At 36.2% G+C, this 25,816-nt stretch overlaps 2 protein-coding genes across 3 annotated transcripts in view; both read left to right on the top strand.

The window, feature by feature from the left end:
• Window positions 1-25,816, top strand: part of LOC142353208 (putative thiopurine S-methyltransferase) — a 332,531-nt gene that overhangs the window by 97,428 nt on the left and 209,287 nt on the right. The gene's annotated exons all lie outside the window — the stretch shown is intronic.
• The window catches only part of LOC142353210 (putative thiopurine S-methyltransferase), a 257,569-nt gene that overhangs the window by 97,428 nt on the left and 134,325 nt on the right, over window positions 1-25,816 (top strand). The gene's annotated exons all lie outside the window — the stretch shown is intronic.

The raw sequence follows: 25,816 nt of genomic DNA, 5'->3' as shown, positions 1-25,816 counted from the left end.
TTGGGTCTATACACACTTTTGTCCGCTCCTCCTCAGTCCAAAGAGCTTTAGCAATGTTATACACTTTATCAGTTGCGGTCGCTCCTCCTAGTGCCAGCAGATTTATGTTACCGTAGAGCAACTCAGGCTGATTTTCATTCTCAACCTCTTGATCCACAAGATCTCCTCGTCTCTTTAAAGGGACTGCGCTTTCCGAGAATCGGTAAATTTCGTCAAGAGATCGCTTCGCATACTTTGTCATATCGTCGAGCAGTTTATCACTCTTATCAATTCGTGCCTCAATCCTCTCCATGACCCTTTCGAAGCGACTCACCAACGCATCCTAAATATTGCAAACGGACTTAGAAAGCTACAGAAAGAAGACCAGTCGCTACCGACTAGAATGAACAGCCCTCAAATTAAACCGTTTCCGTATCACAAAGATTAAATGAAGATGTTTTCATCATTTCCAGTAGTAGATATATTAGCACTATCCAAAACAACTTGAATAACTTTTCTGACTGAAGTTTTGAACTCTCTAGACAAGATTTAAAATTTCTTAAAATTTAAAAATGATTAACCAGTTGAGCAGTTGTAACGTAGGACGCTTTTTCCTCACTGCCAACTTTCTTATCTTTCGGGAAAACAGGTTCATCCGCTCTATCATCACTTTCGTTCGACATCTCGGATGCCTCATCAAAAAAGTCAATCTCATCCTCCTGATTTCTTTGGCTTTCTAAATTACATTCAATTGCTTCATTTGGTTTCGCTTGCTTTCGAAATTCTTTCGCATTCTGTTTAGCTGCCGGTAGTTCGTTCTCTTTTTCTCTCTCAATTTCCTCGTAAACTTTTCGGAAAACCATAGTTAAATTCATGTCCTCGGTTTGAACTCCAAGGTTGATTTGGAGGTTCATATATTCACCAACGCGTTCTATTACATTTGCTGGGCCATTGGTTATGACTTTGCCCTTGACAGTAGTTCCGGGTTTAAGAGCGCTCTTGAAATCAACATCAGTATAGTGCAAAGATAGTTTGTCAGAGCTGCGAAGGTGTGCGGGCCAGCTAGAGTGATCTGGCTTTACCAAAGAGAAATTTCCATCGCAATTGAGGTAAACCAGAAAAGCATGGTTAGCGGGGAAATCGATTGGATCAATTTTCGAAGCCTGCCGAGCTGACTTTGGTCGCACACTGGGAGCTTTTTTGGGGACGTTTTGAGACGATTGAGTATTCATTCTAAATAAGGTTAATTGTAAGACTTATATTGATTTAAAACTGTTCAATATAAAAAATCAGATCAAAATCTTTTTTATTGAAAAGCCCAAAAAAATGAAACCAATAAAAGCAATATAGCTGGCAGACTGCCAGAAATAGCCACAAAAACTTCGTAAATCCGCAGTCTCCAGAAGGAAAGTAAAAAAGACCGACTATAAAGAAATTCAGTTTTTTCATTAATTAGAGGGACACCAAATCACTTGACCTTATCTCTTTGATTTAAAGTACATAAAAGTCAAGAAGGAAAGCCATTTATAGTGTGAGGTAATTTATGCGTGACCGAACATTTAATCACGCGAATGAACAGCAAACTCGCTCCAATAAGAGTGAACAATGACGTCACGCACGCAATTCAGTTGAAACTGCATGAACGAATGAACAAAATGAAGAATTGAAGTGATTGTGACGTCAACAGAAAGCTAGACTTATAACGGACTGTGAGTAGATTGGGAAAAACACTTACAAAAATCCAATCCAAAAAATCGACTAAAACAGTATAAATCAAATTGAAATTACCGCATAAAACAAAAATTCACTAGCCAGAAAGCGAACTTTTATTCAAACACCGTTTCCTTACATCACTTTAAAACAAGAGCGGAAAAAATTCACGCCGCAAAACCACTCGCTTTTTCGCTCCATTTCCTGTTTCGGCGTGACCAAAATCACTACTCCAATTTGACCTAAAAAATCATGAAAATGTGTGAACAGATCATTAAAATAAGACCACACCCCATTAAAATTAATATTCTTTGAATTGTAAAAAACCAAGAGAAGGCCAATAAAAGCCCCAGCTATCGCTTCGCGGCTATTAAGCTACCAAGACACTGCTGCTATTAGGTGTGCTCTCCGATCTAAGTTTTTTCTCAATCAGTTCATTTGTATATAAAAAATAGAAGCACTCCTACTTATCTGGTTTTTGCTATTGCTACCAATAACAGCCCAAGTACAATTCTTACCTCATTTTGGCGAGCTAAAGCACAAACACAGGTATAAATATTTCAGATTATTAATTTATCAAAACCTAGGACGCATCGAAAACCTACTCGCGCTACCGCGAGTAGAACAACAAACCCAACCCGTGCTACCACGGACTGAAAGAAAAACAAAAGACGTACTCCACCGCACTACCGCGAGGAGCAACACAAATATAAGGTTCAGAACTGGTCCTTCAGAGAACTAGTCAAAATCAATAAATAAGTCAATTGTTCTCAAAGGACCGGAATAGTAAAAGAAAACTCACTTGATTGAATGAAGGTGTTGAAGCTTGATGTAGAGCAGTTGAAAACTGATGTAAAGTAGGCAATTTCTTCAGCGAGTTTTCAAAACGCAAGTTAAAATCAAATCAAACCTGAAATTAAAAAACAGAAGTTGAAACAATAGAGCATTATGATATATTTGAATAAAAAGGCCCCAAACTCCTCAGAGCTCAACAAAAACAATTCCAAAGATAAGTTAAACGCAATATTGAACTTCAACAATATACTAGCTTTTGTTATTCATCTGCACAACAACGATATCCTTTAAGATTGAAACAAGTCTTGCATGTACATAAGCAACAATTTTCGCATACAAACTTAACTAAGCTTCGACAAAGCAACCGCACACAATTGACACAAGTGAAATTCAATTGGCGATAATTTTTACCCTTCTTCACAAATAAGCTCAAACTAGGGAACTTTTTCACGAAAGATCGAGTCCAATCCATACCAGAAATCTGATTTCTCTTCCAATTATGAGGCAACTTTACGTTCATATTAACGGCAAAAACAAACACTTTCTTGCGCAGTTGAGAAAAGGAGAACGTATGAAAGGAGAGGGCTTTGAAAAGCGTTCTTTGCTGGTAGTCAGTGAAGAGAGATGAGCGGCCAGCTTTCACTGAAGCATAATTGGGCACATTTCTTTGCTGATGCCTCCACAACGTTGTGTACGCAACGCCAAAGTTTCGCGCCGCCATCCTTTTTGTACAGCAATTTTTTATTGCGTTGACAGCAAGATCAAACCGGTATCCTTGAAATGGTTTGGACGTTTTGCGAACGTAATTTCGCGGCATTTTTGTCAAATCAAAAATCTTAAAATAAAAAGTTTGCATACAGACAGGTTTCCTAAATATGGTCGAACCAAAATTAAAGCCGCATTTCAGGCCGCTGAGTTATACTGCTATTTATACTGCCACTTTTACTAGCAAGGTTGCGGTTCAGATCAAAAAATCTTATCAATTTTCCAGACCAATTGTATTTTGATCACACGCTCCAGACCGAATTTAACCCAGCTCAAACTTTCCAAATCAAAAACATCATTGATCGGACTTTCAAAACAAAGTAGATCAAAAAAATAGCACTCTTTCAGAAACCACTAGGACTATGACACTCCTACGTAGGCCCTCAATTCATTTGAACAAGTCCTTGCCTAGATTGAAAGTCGCTTTTTATGAAACTGCACAAATCAATTTTTTGAGCCCGAAATTTGACAACGTATCAAGTACTTTTTTCGTAAATCAGCTGGATCAAAAATAAGCTCTTTTTTAGAACCCACTAGGACTATGACACTCCTACGTAGGCCCTCAATTCATTTGAACAAGTCCTTGACTAGATTGAAAGTTGCTTTTTATGAAACTGTACAAATCAATTTTTTGAGCCCGAAATTTGACAACGTATTAAGTACTTTTTTCGTAAATCAGCTGGATAAAAAAAGCTCGCTTTTAGAACCCACTAGGACTATGACACTCCTACGCAGGCCCTCAATTCATTTGAACAAGTCCTTGACTAGATTGAAAGTCGCTTTTTATGAAAACGCACAAGAATAACTTTTGAGCTCGAAATTTGACAACGTATTAAGTACTTTTTTCTCAAACCACCTACACCAACAATTAGCCCTCCAGTTGAACCTACTAGGACTATGACACTCCTACATAGACCCTCAACTCATTTGAACAAGTCCTCGGCTATATTGAAAATCACTTTTTATGAAAACGCACAAGAATAAATTTTGAGCTCGAAATTTGACAACGTATTAAGTACTTTTTCCTCAGACCACCTAGATCAACAATTAGCCCTCCAGTAGAACCTAATAGGACTATGACACTCCTACATAGACCCTCAAATCATTTGAACAAGTCCTTGACTAGATTGAAAGTTGCTTTTTATGAAACTGTACAAATCAATTTTTTGAGCCCGAAATTCGACAACGTATTAAGTACTTTTTTCGTAAATCAGCTGGATCAAAAATAAGCTCACTTTTAGAAGCCACTAGGACTATGACACTCCTACGTAGGCCCTCAATTCATTTGAACAAGTCCTTGACTAGATTGAAAGTTGCTTTTTATGAAACTGTACAAATCAATTTTTTGAGCCCGAAATTTGACAACGTGTCAAGTACTTTTTTCGTAAATCAGCTGGATCAAAAATAAGCTCACTTTTAGAACCCACTAGGACTATGACACTCCTACGTAGGCCCTCAATTCATTTGAACAAGTCCTTGACTAGATTGAAAGTTGCTTTTTATGAAACTGTACAAATCAATTTTTTGAGCCCGAAATTTGACAACGTATCAAGTACTTTTTTCGTAAATCAGCTGGATCAAAAATAAGCTCACTTTTTTGAACCCACTAGGACTATGACACTCCTACGTAGGCCCTCAATTTATTTGAACAAGTCCTTGCCTAGATTGAAAGTCGCTTTTTATGAAACTGCACAAATCAATTTTTTGAGCCCGAAATTTGACAACGTATCAAGTACTTTTTTCGTAAATCAGCTGGATCAAAAATAAGCTCACTTTTAGCACCCACTAGGACTATGACACTCCTACGTAGGCCCTCAATTCATTTGAACAAGTCCTTGACTAGATTGAAAGTTGCTTTTTATGAAAATGTACAAATCAATTTTTTGAGCCCGAAATTTGACAACGTATTAAGTACTTTTTTCGTAAATCAGCTGGATAAAAAAAAAGCTCGCTTTCAGAACCCACTAGGACTATGACACTCCTACGCAGGCCCTCAATTCATTTGAACAAGTCCTTGACTAGATTGAAAGTCGCTTTTTATGAAAACGCACAAGAATAATTTTGAGCTCGAAATTTGACAACGTATTTAGTACTTTTTTCTCAAACCACCTAGACCAACAATTAGCCCTCCAGTAGAACCTACTAGGACTAAGACACTCCTACATAGACCCTCAACTCATTTGAACAAGTCCTCGGCTATATTGAAAATCACTTTTTATGAAAACGCACAAGAATAAATTTTGAGCTCGAAATTTGACAACGTATTAAGTACTTTTTCCTCAGACCACCTAGATCAACAATTAGCCTTCCAGTAGAACCCACTAGGACTATGACACTCCTACGTAGGCCCTCAATTCATTTGAACAAGTCCTTGCTTAGATTGAAAGTCGCTTTTTATGAAACTGCACAAATCAATTTTTTGAGCCCGAAATCTGACAACGTATCAAGTACTTTTTTCGTAAATCAGCTGGATCAAAAATAAGCTCACTTTTAGAAGCCACTAGGACTATGACACTCCTACGTAGGCCCTCAATTCATTTGAACAAGTCCTTGACTAGATTGAAAGTCGCTTTTTATGAAAACGCACAAGAATAACTTTTGAGCTCGAAATTTGACAACGTATTAAGTACTTTTTTCTCAAACCACCTAGACCAATAATTAGCCCTCCAGTAGAACCTACTAGGACTAAGACACTCCTACATAGACCCTCAACTCAATTGAACAAGTCCTCGGCTATATTGAAAATCACTTTTTATGAAAACGCACAAGAATAAATTTGAGCTCGAAATTTGACAACGTATTAAGTACTTTTTCCTCAGACCACCTAGATCAACAATTAGCCCTCCAATAGAACCCACTAGGACTATGACACTCCTACGTAGGCCCTCAATTCATTTGAACAAGTCCTTGCTTAGATTGAAAGTCACTTTTTATGAAACTGCACAAATCAATTTTTTGAGCCCGAAATTTGACAACGTATCAAGTACTTTTTTCGTAAATCAGCTGGATCAAAAATAAGCTCACTTTTAGAAGCCACTAGGACTATGACACTCCTACGTAGGCCCTCAATTCATTTGAACAAGTCCTTGACTAGATTGAAAGTCGCTTTTTATGAAAACGCACAAGAATAAATTTTGAGCTCGAAATTTGACAACGTATTAAGTACTTTTTTCTCAAACCACCTAGACCAACAATTAGCCCTCCAGTAGAACCCACTAGGACTATGACACTCCTACGTAGGCCCTCAACTCATTTGAACAAGTCCTCGGCTATATTGAAAATCACTTTTTATGAAAACGCACCAGAATAAATTTTGAGCTCGAAATTTGACAACGTATTAAGTACTTTTTCCTCAGACCACCTAGATCAACAATTAGCCCTCCAGTAGAACCCACTAGGACTATGACACTCCTACGTAGGCACTCAATTCATTTGAACAAGTCCTTGCTTAGATTGAAAGTCGCTTTTTATGAAACTGCACAAATCAATTTTTTGAGCCCGAAATTTGACAACGTATCAAGTACTTTTTCGTAAATCAGCTGGATCAAAAATAAGCTCACTTTTAGAAGCCACTAGGACTATGACACTCCTACGTAGGCCCTCAATTCATTTGAACAAGTCCTTGCTTAGATTGAAAGTCGCTTTTTATGAAACTGCACAAATCAATTTTTTGAGCCAGAAATTTGACAACGTATCAAGTACTTTTTTCATAAATCAGCTGGATCAAAAATAAGCTCACTTTTAGAAGCCACTAGGACTATGACACTCCTACGTAGGCCCTCAATTCATTTGAACAAGTCCTTGACTAGATTGAAAGTCGCTTTTTATGAAAACGCACAAGAATAACTTTTGAGCTCGAAATTTGACAACGTATTAAGTACTTTTTTCTCAAACCACCTAGACCAACAATTAGCCCTCCAGTAGGACTTTATAGGACTATGACACTCCTACATAGACCCTCAACTCATTTGAACAAGTCCTCGGCTATATTGAAAATCACTTTTTATGAAAACGCACAAGAATAAATTTTATTTTGAGCTCGAAATTTGACAAAGTATTAAGTACTTTTTCCTCAGACCACCTAGACCAATAATTAGCCCTCCAGTAGAACCTACTAGGACTAAGACACTCCTACATAGACCCTCAACTCATTTGAACAAGTCCTCGGCTATATTGAAAATCACTTTTTATGAAAACGCACAAGAATAAATTTTGAGCTCGAAATTTGACAACGTATTAAGTACTTTTTCCTCATACCACCTAGATCAACAATTAGCCCTCCAGTAGAACCCACTAGGACTATGACATTCCTACGTAGGCCCTCAATTCATTTGAACAAGTCCTTGCTTAGATTGAAAGTCGCTTTTTATGAAACTGCACAAATCAATTTTTTGAGCCCGAAATTTGACAACGTATCAAGTACTTTTTTCGTAAATCAGCTGGATCAAAAATAAGCTCACTGTTAGAAGCCACTAGGACTATGACACTCCTACGTAGGCCCTCAATTCATTTGAACAAGTCCTTGACTAGATTGAAAGTCGCTTTTTATGAAAACGCACAAGAATAACTTTTGAGCTCGAAATTTGACAACGTATTAAGTACTTTTTTCTCAAACCACCTAGACCAACAATTAGCCCTCCAGTAGAACCCACTAGGACTATGACACTCCTACGTAGGCCCTCAACTCATTTGAACAAGTCCTCGGCTATATTGAAAATCACTTTTTATGAAAACGCACAAGAATAAATTTTGAGCTCGAAATTTGACAACGTATTAAGTACTTTTTCCTCAGACCACCTAGATCAACAATTAGCCCTCCAGTAGAACCCACTAGGACTATGACACTCCTACGTAGACACTCAATTCATTTGAACAAGTCCTTGCCTAGATTGAAAGTCGCTTTTTATGAAACTGCACAAATCAATTTTTTGAGCCCGAAATTTGACAACGTATCAAGTACTTTTTCGTAAATCAGCTGGATCAAAAATAAGCTCACTTTTAGAAGCCACTAGGACTATGACACTCCTACGTAGGCCCTCAATTCATTTGAACAAGTCCTTGACTAGATTGAAAGTTGCTTTTTATGAAAATGTACAAATCAATTTTTTGAGCCCGAAATTTGACAACGTATTACGTACTTTTTTCGTAAATCAGCTGGATCAAAAAAAGCTCGCTTTCAGAACCCACTAGGACTATGACACTCCTACGCAGGCCCTCAATTCATTTGAACAAGTCCTTGACTAGATTGAAAGTCGCTTTTTATGAAAACGCACAAGAATAACTTTTGAGCTCGAAATTTGACAACGTGTTTAGTACTTTTTTCTCAAACCACCTAGACCAACAATTAGCCCTCCAGTAGAACCTACTAGGACTAAGACACTCCTACATAGACCCTCAACTCATTTGAACAAGTCCTCGGCTATATTGAAAATCACTTTTTATGAAAACGCACAAGAATAAATTTTGAGCTCGAAATTTGACAACGTATTAAGTACTTTTTCCTCAGACCACCTAGATCAACAATTAGCCCTCCAGTAGAACCCACTAGGACTATGACACTCCTACGTAGGCCCTCAACTCATTTGAACAAGTCCTCGGCTATATTGAAAATCACTTTTTATGAAAACGCACAAGAATAAATTTTGAGCTCGAAATTTGACAACGTATTAAGTACTTTTTCCTCAGACCACCTAGATCAACAATTAGCCCTCCAGTAGAACCCACTAGGACTATGACACTCCTACTTAGGCACTCAATTCATTTGAACAAGTCCTTGCTTAGATTGAAAGTCGCTTTTTATGAAACTGTACAAATCAATTTTTTGAGCCCGAAATTTGACAACGTATCAAGTACTTTTTCGTAAATCAGCTGGATCAAAAACAAGCTCACTTTTAGAAGCCACTAGGACTATGACACTTCTACGTAGGCCCTCAATTCATTTGAACAAGTCCTTGACTAGATTGAAAGTTGCTTTTTATGAAAATGTACAAATCAATTTTTTGAGCCCGAAATTTGACAACGTATTAAGTACTTTTTTCGTAAATCAGCTGGATCAAAAAAAGCTCGCTTTCAGAACCCACTAGGACTATGACACTCCTACGCAGGCCCTCAATTCATTTGAACAAGTCCTTGACTAGATTGAAAGTTGCTTTTTATGAAAATGTACAAATCAATTTTTTGAGCCCGAAATTTGACAACGTATTAAGTACTTTTTTCGTAAATCAGCTGGATCAAAAAAAGCTCGCTTTCAGAACCCACTAGGACTATGACACTCCTACGTAGGCACTCAATTCATTTGAACAAGTCCTTGCTTAGATTGAAAGTCGCTTTTTATGAAACTGTACAAATCAATTTTTTGAGCCCGAAATTTGACAACGTATCAAGTACTTTTTCGTAAATCAGCTGGATCAAAAATAAGCTCACTTTTAGAAGCCACTAGGACTATGACACTTCTACGTAGGCCCTCAATTCATTTGAACAAGTCCTTGACTAGATTGAAAGTTGCTTTTTATGAAAATGTACAAATCAATTTTTTGAGCCCGAAATTTGACAACGTATTAAGTACTTTTTTCGTAAATCAGCTGGATAAAAAAAGCTCGCTTTCAGAACCCACTAGGACTATGACACTCCTACGCAGGCCCTCATTTCATTTGAACAAGTCCTTGACTAGATTGAAAGTCGCTTTTTATGAAAACGCACAAGAATAACTTTTGAGCTCGAAATTTGACAACGTATTTAGTACTTTTTTCTCAAACCGCCTAGACCAACAATTAGCCCTCCAGTAGAACCTACTAGGACTAAGACACTCCTACATAGACCCTCAACTCATTTGAACAAGTCCTCGGGTATATTGAAAATCACTTTTTATGAAAACGCACAAGAGTAAATTTTGAGCTCGAAATTTGACAACGTATTAAGTACTTTTTCCTCAGACCACCTAGATCAACAATTAGCCCTCCAGTAGAACCCACTAGGACTATGACACTCCTACGTAGGCCCTCAATTCATTTGAACAAGTCCTTGACTAGATTGAAAGTCGCTTTTTATGAAAACGCACAAGAATAACTTTTGAGCTCGAAATTTGACAACGTATTAAGTACTTTTTTCTCAAACCACCTAGACCAACAATTAGCCCTCCAGTAGAAACTACTAGGACTAAGACACTCCTACATAGACCCTCAACTCATTTGAACAAGTCCTCGGCTATATTGAAAATCACTTTTTATGAAAACGCACAAGAATAAATTTTGAGCTCGAAATTTGACAACGTATTAAGTACTTTTTCCTCAGACCACCTAGATCAACAATTAGCCCTCCAGTAGAACCCACTAGGACTATGACACTCCTACGTAGGCCCTCAATTCATTTGAACAAGTCCTTGCTTAGATTGAAAGTCGCTTTTTATGAAACTGTACAAATCAATTTTTTGAGCCCGAAATTTGACAACGTATCAAGTACTTTTTCGTAAATCAGCTGGATCAAAAATAAGCTCACTTTTAGAAGCCACTAGGACTATGACACTTCTACGTAGGCCCTCAATTCATTTGAACAAGTCCTTGACTAGATTGAAAGTTGCTTTTTATGAAAATGTACAAATCAATTTTTTGAGCCCGAAATTTGACAACGTATTAAGTACTTTTTTCGTAAATCAGCTGGATAAAAAAAGCTCGCTTTCAGAACCCACTAGGACTATGACACTCCTACGCAGGCCCTCAATTCATTTGAACAAGTCCTTGACTAGATTGAAAGTCGCTTTTTATGAAAACGCACAAGAATAACTTTTGAGCTCGAAATTTGACAACGTATTTAGTACTTTTTTCTCAAACCGCCTAGACCAACAATTAGCCCTCCAGTAGAACCTACTAGGACTAAGACACTCCTACATAGACCCTCAACTCATTTGAACAAGTCCTCGGCTATATTGAAAATCACTTTTTATGAAAACGCACAAGAATAAATTTTGAGCTCGAAATTTGACAACGTATTAAGTACTTTTTCCTCAGACCACCTAGATCAACAATTAGCCCTCCAGTAGAACCCACTAGGACTATGACACTCCTACGTAGGCCCTCAATTCATTTGAACAAGTCCTTGACTAGATTGAAAGTCGCTTTTTATGAAAACGCACAAGAATAACTTTTGAGCTCGAAATTTGACAACGTATTAAGTACTTTTTTCTCAAACCACCTAGACCAACAATTAGCCCTCCAGTAGAAACTACTAGGACTAAGACACTCCTACATAGACCCTCAACTCATTTGAACAAGTCCTCGGCTATATTGAAAATCACTTTTTATGAAAACGCACAAGAATAAATTTTGAGCTCGAAATTTGACAACGTATTAAGTACTTTTTCCTCAGACCACCTAGATCAACAATTAGCCCTCCAGTAGAACCCACTAGGACTATGACACTCCTACGTAGGCCCTCAATTCATTTGAACAAGTCCTTGCTTAGATTGAAAGTCGCTTTTTATGAAACTGCACAAATCAATTTTTTGAGCCCGAAAATTGACAACGTATCAAGTACTTTTTTCGTAAATCAGCTGGATCAAAAATAAGCTCACTTTTAGAAGCCACTAGGACTATGACACTCCTACGTAGGCCCTCAATTCATTTGAACAAGTCCTTGACTAGATTGAAAGTCGCTTTTTATGAAAACGCACAAGAATAACTTTTGAGCTCGAAATTTGACAACGTATTAAGTACTTTTTTCTCAAACCACCTAGACCAACAATTAGCCCTCCAGTAGAACCTACTAGGACTAAGACACTCCTACATAGACCCTCAACTCATTTGAACAAGTCCTCGGCTATATTGAAAATCACTTTTTATGAAAACGCACAAGAATAAATTTTGAGCTCGAAATTTGACAACGTATTAAGTACTTTTTCCTCAGACCACCTAGATCAACAATTAGCCCTCCAGTAGAACCCACTAGGACTATGACACTCCTACATAGACCCTCAAATCATTTGAACAATTCCTTGACTAGATTGAAAGTTGCTTTTTATGAAACTGTACAAATCAATTTTTTGAGCCCGAAATTTGACAACGTATCAAGTACTTTTTTCGTAAATCAGCTGGATCAAAAATAAGCTCACTTTTAGAACCCACTAGGACTATGACACTCCTACGTAGTCCCTCAATTCATTTGAACAAGTCCTTGACTAGATTGAAAGTTGCTTTTTATGAAACTGTACAAATCAATTTTTTGAGCCCGAAATTTGACAACGTATTAAGTACTTTTTTCGTAAATCAGCTGGATCAAAAAAAAGCTCGCTTTTAGGACCCACTAGGACTATGACACTCCTACCCAGGCCCTCAATTCATTTGAACAAGTCCTTGACTAGATTGAAAGTCGCTTTTTATGAAAACGCACAAGAATAACTTTTGAGCTCGAAATTTGACAACGTATTAAGTACTTTTTTCTCAAACCACCTAGACCAACAATTAGCCCTCCAGTAGAACCTACTAGGACTAAGACACTCCTACATAGACCCTCAACTCATTTGAACAAGTCCTCGGCTATATTGAAAATCACTTTTTATGAAAACGCACAAGAATAAATTTTATTTTGAGCTCGAAATTTGACAACGTATTAAGTACTTTTTCCTCAGACCACCTAGATCAACAATTAGCCCTCCAGTAGAACCTAATAGGACTATGACACTCCTACATAGACCCTCAAACCATTTGAACAATTCCTTGACTAGATTGAAAGTTACTTTTTATGAAACTGTACAAATCAATTTTTTGAGCCCGAAATTTGACAACGTATTAAGTACTTTTTTCGTAAATCAGCTGGATCAAAAAAAGCTCGCTGTTAGAACCCACTAGGACTATGACACTCCTACGTAGGCCCTCAATTCATTTGAACAAGTCCTTGACTAGATTGAAAGTCGCTTTTTATGAAAACGCACAAGAATAACTTTTGAGCTCGAAATTTGTCAACGTATTAAGTACTTTTTTCTCAAACCACCTAGACCAACAATTAGCCCTCCAGTAAAACCTACTAGGACTAAGACACTCCTACATAGACCCTCAAATCATTTGAACAAGTCCTCGGCTATATTGAAAATCACTTTTTATGAAAACGCACAAGAATAAATTTTGAGCTCGAAATTTGACAACGTATTAAGTACTTTTTCCTCAGACCAGCTAGATCAACAATTAGCCCTCCAGTAGAACCTTATAGGACTATGACACTCCTACATAGACCCTCAACTCATTTGAACAAGTCCTCGGCTATATTGAAAATCACTTTTTATGAAAACGCACAAGAATAAATTTTATTTTGAGCTCGAAATTTGACAACGTATTAAGTACTTTTTCCTCAGACCACCTAGATCAACAATTAGCCCTCCAGTAGAACCTTATAGGACTATGACACTCCTACATAGACCCTCAACTCATTTGAACAAGTCCTCGGCTATATTGAAAATCACTTTTTATGAAAACGCACAAGAATAAATTTTATTTTGAGCTCGAAATTTGACAACGTATTAAGTACTTTTTCCTCAGACCACCTAGATCAACAATTAGCCCTCCAGTAGAACCTACTAGGACTAAAACGCTCCTACATAGACCCTCAAATCATTTGAACAAGTCCTCGGCTATATTGAAAATCACTTTTTATGAAAACGCACAAGAATAAATTTTGAGCTCGAAATTTGACAACGTATTAAGTACTTTTTCCTAAGACCAGCTAGATCAACAATTACCCCTCCAGTAGAACTTTATAGGACTATGACACTACTACATAGACCCTCAAATCATTTGAACAAGTCCTTGACTAGATTGAAAGTCACTTTTTATGAAATTGTGAGCATGTAATCAGGGGGTTGGGGGGGGGGGGGGGGGGTCATCTGCAGACCCAAAATTGACCCCCTGAAACTCCGAAAACGGTATATAAACTATATATGGGGAGCTTCCCCATTACAAATGGAGTTCAACGAGCCTATTCGTGCAGTCAAAGTCATTAACTTCAACATTTTGCATGTAGAAACGTGAAACCTACCAGTCACTAAAAGTTCAATATGACCGCATGTGTCTTGGCCAATTTCTCAAAAACGGCTGAAGAAAACAAAGCGCCATTTACAGGGATTCAAGTACGGCTCAAGCTGAGTTCAAATCAACAAACAGATCGAAAATCGGTTGACTCTACGAGGAGATATTCCAACATCAATGTACCGTACCAAATGACCAAATTGACCCATTTTCGGTCCTGTTTCTGTACTAAAACCACATTATAACCACATTATAACCACTCATTATAACCAGTGATTTATAACCACACAAGCCACACGCTGTCGGTGCAGTCTACACAACCAATTCTCGGGGCGAATGCAGTCATATAGAAGTTAAACATGGTCATCAATATAGTGCTTCTCTCCTCATGGGGGTCAATCTGGGTCAAGTTTCCCGGCCAATTTCTCAAAAACGGCTGAACAAAAACAAAAACACCCTTGGTACCGTTTGTAGCACTGCTTGAGATACGCATCATATTAAAAAATGAGCCCAATCGGTACGTTCTTCGAGGAGTTATAGCAATTATAAGGTACCGTACCAAATGACCAAAAAGCGAGGTGACCTGACTTCAGAGCTAAAATTTGACATGAAAATGTGTCAAACAAATTACAAATAATAGCTAGAAAGCTTTGTCATAATATAAGGAAGCTAACGAACCAATAAACAAGCTTTAAATCGATTTGTGACAGAGCTTCAAGGTGGTGTCAAGGTGGTGTCAACCGCTTCTGGGGCTAAAATCGAGGTCAAGTTTACTGGCCAATTTCTCTGAAACGGCCGAACAAAAATAAACCCCCTTAGAACAGTTTGTAGCACTGCTTGAGATACGCATCATATTTAAAAATGAGCCCGATCGGTACATTCTTCAAGGAGTTATAGCAATTATAAGGTACGGTACCAAATCACCAAAAAAGCATGGTGACCTGACTTCAGAGCCAAATTTGACCATCTCAATTCCGTAAAATGCTATGGAAAATATATATGGGGATACTCCCCACCAACTGAGGATTCTAAAACACTAACATTTATTCGGCAAATCAGCTGTTTTGTTGTACCGAAATTTGGGTCATCCCGAATAGCCCAAAATTTCGACCTCTTTCAAATTTGATCATTAATAACTTTTTGATTAGGCCGATTTGGGAAACCAACCAAACACTGTAAGCAAGAGGGGTTCAGTGTCAACAAAATGCGACCACTCCCGTTTAATTTGGTTTAGTACTTTAGAAGTTATTAACAAAATACTATTCTATACCCCATTTTTTGGGCCAGCAGCGAAGCCCAAAATCTCAGGAACCGACGTAAGACAACGTGAAACAGCGTTCCCGGCGTATTTGTGGGTGTTATTCTGGTCCACTTTGACGTTCTAGGTCACGGCAAACCTTCATGGTGAGGTGGGAAAAATTTTCCCACCTCACCATGAAGGTTATGATGTTTTGTGTGTTTTGACATAAAACAACATTCACAGAAATTTGATGAAATCGTGAAAAAAGAAAAAATGTTGAATAAACCCCATTATTCGAAACAATTAGCTTCAACTACTTAAATAGTGTCTAGAAAACACAAAACGCACACCGAAAAACTTGTTCAATTGCGCAAAACACCACTCAACCACAAAGTTTGAGAACAGATGCTTTTTTCCGCAATTCATCATTGAATAGCAGTTCTAATGAATATTTTTAGGACTGTGACTAGCCATTCCAGAGAAGAACGTCTTAAAATTAACAGGTCAAGCCAATAACTACTTGTTTTGGTCAAAAAATGAATGAGAAATTTGAAAAAGTACAAAACACTAAGTTCGTTTCTCAATGTGAAAAAACAAGATCTTTCCTCCAACTTTTTGGAACAATTGCCAACTTGAGAAACCAATCAACAAGGCAATTAAGGTGGGTTTCAGACGAGCAAAATTGCGACACTGCCCGTCTATTTTGGTACAGTAGTTTGTGAGAAAGCGTAACTAGAAGAAGTTATAGCAAAAAATAGGTAGCCTGCCAAATGACCAAAAAAGCGACATTTTTCGAATTTAAACATTAATAATTTTTTGAATACGCCCATTTGAGAACTCAACTACACACTGCAACCAGCAGGGGTTCAGTGTCAACAAAACAAGACCATTCCCGTTGAAATTGGTACAGTAGTTTTAAAGAAATCGTCAAACAAATGAAGTGTACCCTGATTTTTGGGCTATTAATACGGCCCAAATTCTTCCAAAATGTGCGTCTTGGAAATCATTCTGGACAAGTTCGAAGTCCCTGGCTAGTTGCTGGACACCCAAGACCTCTATCGCGAATTGGGAAAATTTTTCCCACCTCGCCGTAAAGGCCAGGGTGCTTTGCGTGCTTTGACAAAAAATCAATATCAACAAAATTTCATGATTTCAAAAAAAAGAAAAATTGTTGATTTACTGTACACTAACTGAAAAATTGACCCGATAACTGATTCAAGACAACAGACTACCAAAAAATAAGCTGACTGATGGTTAGAAAGTTCAATCAGTTGGGAAAATTTGATTGTCAGTAGAATTGAACAGATCAAAAAATGCTTAGTACATAATACTTCTTTTGATAGACACAGTTCCACAGTATGAAGGTATCGTTGTGTATCTTGACGCCACACAAAATGGCATGGAAAAATTTTGTCAAGAACCGAATTTACAAGGGGTATAAGTTCCTGCTTCAATAACATTTTTGAAGGCTCCAGATGGAATTGATCCACATTACCCCCAAAAGCCAAAATCTGCAGCTTTCTTGTGCGGAATGTCATGAAGTCATATCTGTTTGTTTTGTAAGTCTATTTGAAAAAATACTCTTTGAGGTGACCACAAATGTTGTTTTTTTGTGTTAATAGGCTGTCTGGTTGGCAAAATAAAAATCCCTTTTAATGTTGATTGAAATACAACTGGAAATCCTATGTGTACTACCACAACAAAAGGTCAGTATATATCTTTTATTTTGAAGTCAACCATTTGTGTCTCGGGTTCACAGCCAACACTGTTTATTATTTTAATCTATATTTAAAACCATTATAAAAGATTGTTAGGAAATCTGTGATGAAATTTGCTGTTCAATTGACTTTTTGTGAAAAGATGCAGTTTTTGTGCTTTTGTAGAAGATAAAAAATGATACAAATTAAAAAGGTTGACTCGATAACTGATTCATGACAACAGACTACCGAGGAACAAATTTTTGATGGTCAGAAAGTTCAATGAGTTGGGAAAATTTGATTGTCAGTAGAATTGAACAGATCAAAAAATGCTTAGTACATAATACTTCTTTTGATAGACACAGTTCCACAGTATGAAGGTATCGTTGTGTATCTTGACGCCACACAAAATGGCATGGAAAAATTTTGTCAGAAACCGAGTTTACAAGGGGTATAAGTTCCTGCTTCAAATAACATTTTTGAAGGCTCCAGATGGAATTGATCCACATTACCCCCAAAAGCCAAAATCTGCAGCTTTCTTGTGCGGAAAGTCATGAAGTCATATCTGTTTGTTTTGTAAGTCTATTTGAAAAAATACTCTTTGAGGTGACCACAAATGTTGTTTTTTTGTGTTAATAGGCTGTCTGGTTGGCAAAATAAAAATCCCTTTTAATGTTGATTGAAATACAACTGGAAATCCTATTTGTACTACCACAACAAAAAGTCAGTATATATCTTTTATTTTGAAGTCAACCATTTGTGTCTCGGGTTCACAGCCAACACTGTTTATTATTTTAATCTATATTTAAAACCATTATAAAAGATTGTTAGGAAATCTGTGATGAAATTTGCTGTTCAATTGACTTTTTGTGAAAAGTTGCAGTTTTTGTGCTTTTGTAGAAGATAACAAATGATACAAATTAAAAAGGTTGACTCGATAACTGATTCATGACAACAGACTACCGAGGAACAAATTTTTGATGGTCAGAAAGTTCAATGAGTTGGGAAAACTTGATTCTCAGTAGTATTGAACAGATCAAGGAATGCTTTGTACATAATATTTGTTTTGATCAACACAGTTCCGCAGTATATGTGTATCGTTGTGCATCTTGACGCCACACAAAATGGCATGAAAAACTTTTGTCAGATACCTAGTTTGCGATGAGTACAAGTTCCTGCTCCAATTTACATTTTTGATGACACCAGGTGGAATTGATCCACATTACCCCCAAAAGCAAAAATCTGCAGCTTTCTTGTGCGGAAAGCCATGACGTCATATCTGTTTGTAGGTGATCATATTAGGAAAAATAGTCTATACTTTGATCAAAAATGTTAGTTTTTGTGTTTACGGGCTGTCTAGATAGCAAAATAAAAATTCTTTGTCTGGTTGGTTGAAATACAACTGGAAATCCTATTTGTACTACCACAAGAAAAAGTCGGTATATATCTTTTAATTTGAAGTCACCCATTAGTGTCTGGGGTGCCCGGCAAACATCGTTTACTACTGTAATCTATATTTAAAACCGTTATAAAGCATTGATAAAACATCTGTGATGAATTTTGCTGTTTAATTGACTTTTTGAGAAAAGCAGCAGTTTTTGTGCTTTTTAGAGGGTAACAAATGATTCAAAAAAAGCGTGATGCGATAGCTGGTTCATGTCAACAGACTACCAAAGAGTAAATTGTTTGATGATTAGAAAATTCAGTTAGTTGGGAAATTTGATTTTCGGTAGTATTGAACAGATCAAAAAATGCTTTGTGTAAAATATTTTTTTGATGGACACAGTCCCGCAGTATGTGCGTATCGTTGTGTATCTTGACGCCCCATAAATTGGCATGAAAAACTTTTGTCAGATACCTAGTTTGCGATGGGTGCAAATTCCTACTTCAACTATAATCTTTGATGGCACCAAATGGAATTGATCCGCATTACCCCAAAAAGTAAAAATCTGCAAATTTTTTGTGCGGAATGTGATGAAGTCATATCTGTTTGTTTGGTAAACATATTCAGAAAAAAAGTCTCTACGGTGAGCAACAATGTTGGTTTTTGTGTTTACAGGCTGTCTAGCTGGCAAAATAAAAATTCTTTGTAGGGTTGGTTGAAATACAACTGGAAATCCTATTTGTACTACCACAACAAAAAGTCGGTATATACCTTTTGTTTTGAAGTCACCCATTTGTGTCTCGTGTGCCCGGTAAACAAGGTTTTTTACTGTGATCTATTTTAAAAACCATCATAAAGCATTGATAAAACATCTGTGATGAATTTTGCTATTCATTTGACTTTTTGAGAAAAGCTGCAGTTTTTGTGCTTTTCTAGAGGATAACAAATGATACAAAGCAAAAAGATCGACGCGATAAATGATTCATGACAACAATTTACCAAAGGACAAGTTAATTGACGGTTAGAAAGTTCAATCAGTTGGTAAAACTTGATTGTCAGTAGTATTGAACAGATCAATTGATGCTTCGTACATAATATTTCTCTTGATCAACACAGTTCCGCAGTATATGTGTATCGTTTTGCATCTTGACGCCACACAAAATGGCATGAAAAACTTTTGTCAGATACCTAATTTGCGATGAGTGCAAGTTCCTGCTCCAATTTACATTTTTGATGACACCAGGTGGAATTGATCCACATTACCCCCAAAAGCAAAAATCAGCAGCTTTCTTGTGCGGAAAGTCATGACGTCATATTTGTTTGTAGGTAAGTATATTAAGAAAAAAAAATCTTTACGTTGATCAAAAATTTTGGTTTTTGTGTTATATGGCTGTCTAGGTAGCAAAATATAATTTCTTTGTATGGTTGGTTGAAATACAACTGGAAATCCTATTTGCACTACCACAACAAAAGGTCAGTATATATCTTTTAATTTGAAGTCGCCCATTTGTGTCCCGGGTGCACGGCAACCATTGTTTACTACGGTAATCTATATTTGAAACGTTATAAAGCATTGTTAACACATCTGTGATGAATTTAGCTATCCAATTGACTTTTTGTGAAAAGCTGCAGTTTTTTTTTGCTTTTTTATAGGATAACAAATGATACAAAATTAAAAGATTGACGCAATAACTGATTCATGACAACAAACTACCGAAGAATAAATTTTTGATGGTTAGAAAGTTCAATAAGTTGGGAGAACTTGATTCTCAGCAGTATTGAACAGATCAAAAAATGCTTTGTACAAAATATTTCTTTTGATAGACACAGTTCCGCATTGTGGGTGTATATTTGTGTATCTTGGCGCCCGACAAATTGGCCTGGAAAACTTTGATAAAAAACTAGTTTGCGACGGGTACAAACTCTTACTTCAACTAACATTTTTGATGGCACCAGATGGAATTGATCCAAATTACCCCCAAAAGACAAAATCTGCAGCTTTCTTGTGCGGAAACTCATGAAATCATATCTGTTTATTTGGTGTGTATATTAAAAAAATAGTCTTCACGGTGACCAAAATTGTTGGTTTTGGTGTTTACAGGCTGTCTAGATAGCAAAATAAAAATTCCTTGTATGGTTGGTTGAAATACAACTGGAAATCCTATTTGTACTACCACAACAAAAAGTCGGTATATACCTTATGATTTGAAGTCACCCATTTTTGTCTCGGGTGCCCGGTAAACCTTGTTTTTACTGTAATCTATTTTAAAAACCATCATAAAGCATTGATAAAACATCTTTGATGAATTTTGCTATTCAATTGACTTTTTGAGAAAAGCTGCAGTTTTTGTGCTTTTCTAGAGGATAACAAATGATACAAAGCAAAAAGATCGACTCGATAAATGATTCATGACAACAAATTACCAAAGGACAAGTTAATTGACGGTTAGACAGTTCAATCAGTTGGTAAAACTTGATTGTCAGTAGTATTGAACAGATCAAATGATGCTTTGTACATAATATTTCTTTTGATCAACACAGTTCCGCAGTATATGTGTATCGTTTTGCATCTTGACGCCACACAAAATGGCATGAAAAACTTTTGTCAGATACCTAGTTTGCGATGAGTACAAGTTCCTGCTCCAATTTACATTTTTGATGACACCAGTTGGAATTGATCCACATTACCCCCAAAAGCAAAAATCTGCAGCTTTCTTGTGCGGAAAGTCATGACGTCATATCTATTTGTAGGTAGGTATATTAGGAAAAATAGTCTTTACGTTGATCAAAAATGTTGGTTTTTGTGTTATATGGCTGTCTAGGTAGCAAAATATAAATTCTTTGTATGGTTGGTTGAAATACAACTGGAAATCCTATTTGTACTACCACAACAAAAGCTCAGTATATATCTTTTAATTTGAAGTCGCCCATTTGTGTCTCGGGTGCACGGCAAACATTGTTTACTACGGTAATCTATATTTGAAACCGTTATAAAGCATTGTTAACACATCTGTGATGAATTTAGCTATTCAATTGACTTTTTGTGAAAAGCTGCAGTTTTTTTGCTTTTTTAGAGGATAACAAATGATACAAAGCAAAAAGATCGACTCGATAAAAGATTCATGACAACAAATTACCAAAGGACAAGTTAATTGACGCTTAGAAAGTTCAATCAGTTGGTAAAACTTGATTGTCAGTAGTATTGAACAGATCAAAAAAATGCTTTGTACAAAATATTTCTTTTGATCGACACAGTTCCGCAGTATGTGTGCATCATTGTGTACATTGACGCCCCACAAATTGGCATGGAATTTTTTTTTCAGAAATTTAGTTTGCGTTGAGTTGAAATTCTTACATCAACTAACATTTTTGATGGCACCAGATGGAATTGATCCACATTACCCCAAAAAGCAAAAATCTGCAGCTTTTTTGTGCGGATTGTGATGATGTCACATCTGTTTGTCTGGTAAGCATATTAAGAAAAATAGTCTCTACGGTGAGCAACAATGTTGGTTTTTGTGTTATATGGCTGTCTAGGTAGCAAAATATAATTTCTTTGTATGGTTGGTTGAAATACAACTGGAAATCCTATTTGCACTACCACAACAAAAGGTCAGTATATATCTTTTATTTGAAGTCGCCCATTTGTGTCCTGGGTGCACGGCAACCATTGTTTACTACGGTAATCTATATTTGAAACCGTTATAAAGCATTGTTAACACATCTGTGATGAATTTAGCTATTCAATTGACTTTTTGTGAAAAGCTGCAGTTTTTTTGCTTTTTTAGAGGATAACAAATGATACAAAGCAAAAAGATCGACTCGATAAAAGATTCATGACAACAAATTACCAAAGGACAAGTTAATTGACGCTTAGAAAGTTCAATCAGTTGGTAAAACTTGATTGTCAGTAGTATTGAACAGATCAAAAAAATGCTTTGTACAAAATATTTCTTTTGATCGACACAGTTCCGCAGTATGTGTGCATCATTGTGTACATTGACGCCCCACAAATTGGCATGGAATTTTTTTTCAGAAATTTAGTTTGCGATGAGTTGAAATTCTTACATCAACTAACATTTTTGATGGCACCAGATGGAATTGATCCACATTACCCCAAAAAGCAAAAATCTGCAGCTTTTTTGTGCGGATTGTGATGATGTCACATCTGTTTGTCTGGTAAGCATATTAAGGAAAATAGTCTCTACGGTGAGCAACAATGTTGGTTTTTGTGTTTACAGGCTGTCTAGCTGGCAAAATAAAAATTCTTTGTATGGTTGGTTGAAATACAACTGGAAATCCTATTTGTACTACCACAACAAAAAGTCGGTATATTTCTTTTATTTTGAAGTCACCCATTTGTGTCTAGGGTGGAAAACACAGACTTTTTTGGATGCTTTAACCAAAAAAGATGAAACGCTTATCTGGTAAGGGTCTTGTAAGTGTCTTACAAGATAACCGTTGCAATCTTGCCTCTTAGCAGATAACCGTTATTTGCAAGACTCTTACAAGATCTTACCAGATAACCGTTTTTCGCAAGAATCTTGCAAGATCTTAGCAGATAACCGTCCCAGTTCGTCTAGGGTCCCTGGCATCTATTTCTGATGCTTCAGAAGACACTGAAATCAATATTTTGCTGGGTGGTAAATAAAGAGTACTTCTATGTATACGACTGAAGTTCTGATGCTGTCTGAGGCTAGGCCACACATATAAATGCCAATTTATAAGAATTGTAAAAAATTATATTTTGCATACAACTTCAATATCATGTTTTAAACATGTAATCAAATCAAGTTTATTGTTTTGACTTACCTAAAGAATCATAAACTAGACCGCACATGCGATATACTAAAATTAAATGAGCTCTCTTTATGCACGCGAACTTTAATCTGCAGTCAATGTTAAGTATGTTATATATGACATTGTATGTTTCCAAAAATATTTACGTTTTTCCAAAATTGGTGGTTAATCAAATTGTCAATTGTAGCATGATTCCTGTACGATTTTCAGAAAATTCCTCATGGGCTCTGTATGGCAACCAGGAATCATATTTGACCTTGTATAAAACAAGGCAGCTCAGCAATGTGCGATGGCACATAAGGTTCCGACCCCGCCCATCCACAATTTTGGCATAATTGTCTATCAAATGAGGAAGATAGAAAAACACAAAAAATTCAAGCATTTTTCAAAAAAAAAACTGGTGTATGAACGAAAAGATAGCCTCCAAAGCAAATAATTCAGTGGAGTAAAAAAAATGATGCACTAGATTGCTGAGATACGCCAATATTAAGAAAGCGAGTTAAGACGAACAACAAAATCAAACAATGACAACAAACATTAATTACATCAAAAACTTTATGTCCCTTTTAAAAAACAAAACTTAATAACAAAGTCAAAATAGCGTCAGATAAAGCTGATATTAAACAATATAACTCTGAATTCACCAGAAAGAATTTGGGACTACTGAAAAAAAGGCTTAGTAACAATTAGACAAAAAAGAACAAAAAAAGTAAAGTTAAAAAATTCGCTTTTTTTAAAACAATTAACTTCAAAGTAAATAAAACCATTAGAAATCAAGTAAAATATCCCAAAGGTTTGCGATTACCAATGCTTCTATAGAAGGGCATTAGGACCTGTCCTTATCCATTTCTTTAAGCGGCTAAAAAGAACAACAAAAAAAACAACAAACAAAAATTCAATCGAAACTTGCCAGAAAACTCTGTGAAAACCATCAAGCCATGTTTCGGCCCTCAAAATATATTTGTTTGCGCCTTCTTCAAACACCAATAATGTATTATTTGGCCATTTATTTGAGAGACTAGGTAACAAATAGACAAAAAAGAGAAAAGGGCAAAAGTATGTAATAATTTTGATTTTTTTTAAAAAAAAAATAAATCCAAAGTTATGAAAAATATTAATTACAAAATGAAATATCTAAATAGGGTTGTTTATTTATCCAAAGGAATTCTTTGAGACCTGCAATTATCCATAATAATTCTTGCGTCTACAAAAAGAACGTCAAACTTGACAAAAATCAATTTAATTTACTTTTTTTGTGAAAAACCGGTATCGATGTCAGTAAGGTCATGACGCATTCTTTAAGAAAATAGATTTTGGGACATAAATCCTTTTGACGACTTCCCTTGACACCCATGGTGTCATATTTGACCTGTAGTCAACGAGACTAGGTACCAAAAGAAAAAATAAAAAAACAAACTTGCGAAGTTACGAAGTTTTTTATTTTTAGTTTTGGAAAACGATTGTTTTCAAAGTCATGAAAGCCATCAGCTATCTACTAATATCAGAACATCGGCTCGTCTCCTTTTTCATAAAAAGTCAGTGAAACCTATCACAACACAGAAAATTTTATACAACTGAAACGACAAAGTAAAAATGACAGTTAAAACAAAATTAAAAACTTCAATTAATTTATTGAAGAAAGAAGTGTCGAGGCCGTTAAAACGATAATCTATATCTTCAAGGATTTTAATATGTTCAGTTGTGTTTCATTTTGAACGCTAATAATGTGATATGAGAATTGTCAGTAATGTGATAATTTGACTAGAAAACGTGAGAAACTGGCAAATTTCTAAAAACGAAAAAAAATCTGAAATCTAGTAGTATCAAAGCCAGAAAACAATAACTTCAGGCTTAAAAACGCAATCGAGCCTAAATTTCCAATCAGTAGAATGAAGAATCATTCTTTCTTTGCTGACACTAAGCTGCCAGTTGACAAAATTAAGAAAATACATGTGGAGGAAGAGTTCATTAAGCCTTTATTTATTTAAAAATCAATTATTTTTTAAAGTCGAAACTATCATAAATTTTCAAGTCAAAAACTAAATGTATTAGCTTGGAGCTGCTTAGGAAGCCAATTGGACCTATCACTCCTGAGCTTTCATTTGATATGTTCTGTTTTTTGTTATGAAAAAAGGTCTTTTTTCAAAAAAAAAAGACCGACTAATTGCAATCCGAATTCTTTTTGGATTGTAACGGTCCAAGACTGGCCCAAAACTAGTCCTGCTAATGCTTATCATCCGTTAGCAACTATTGATTTTCCGAATATTGTAGATATAAAAAAATTCTTGGTTGAAAACTCAAAAACAATTCTGCATTTTTGATAATAAACGAGTAAAGCTAGCAAAAATCGGCAAAGTTTTAATTACAGAGCGCACTCTCAGCAAAAGTTGAAGTAGAAATAGCCCCCCTCTGAGTCTAGAAAGATTGTATTAGTGTA

This window comes from Convolutriloba macropyga, chromosome 14, assembly GCF_964194025.1.
Source record: "Convolutriloba macropyga chromosome 14, txConMacr16.3, whole genome shotgun sequence".
Taxonomy (NCBI): Eukaryota; Metazoa; Xenacoelomorpha; order Acoela; family Convolutidae; genus Convolutriloba; species Convolutriloba macropyga.
The sequence above is the reverse complement of the archived record's forward strand: the minus strand, read 5'-3'. Positions and strand labels throughout refer to the sequence as shown.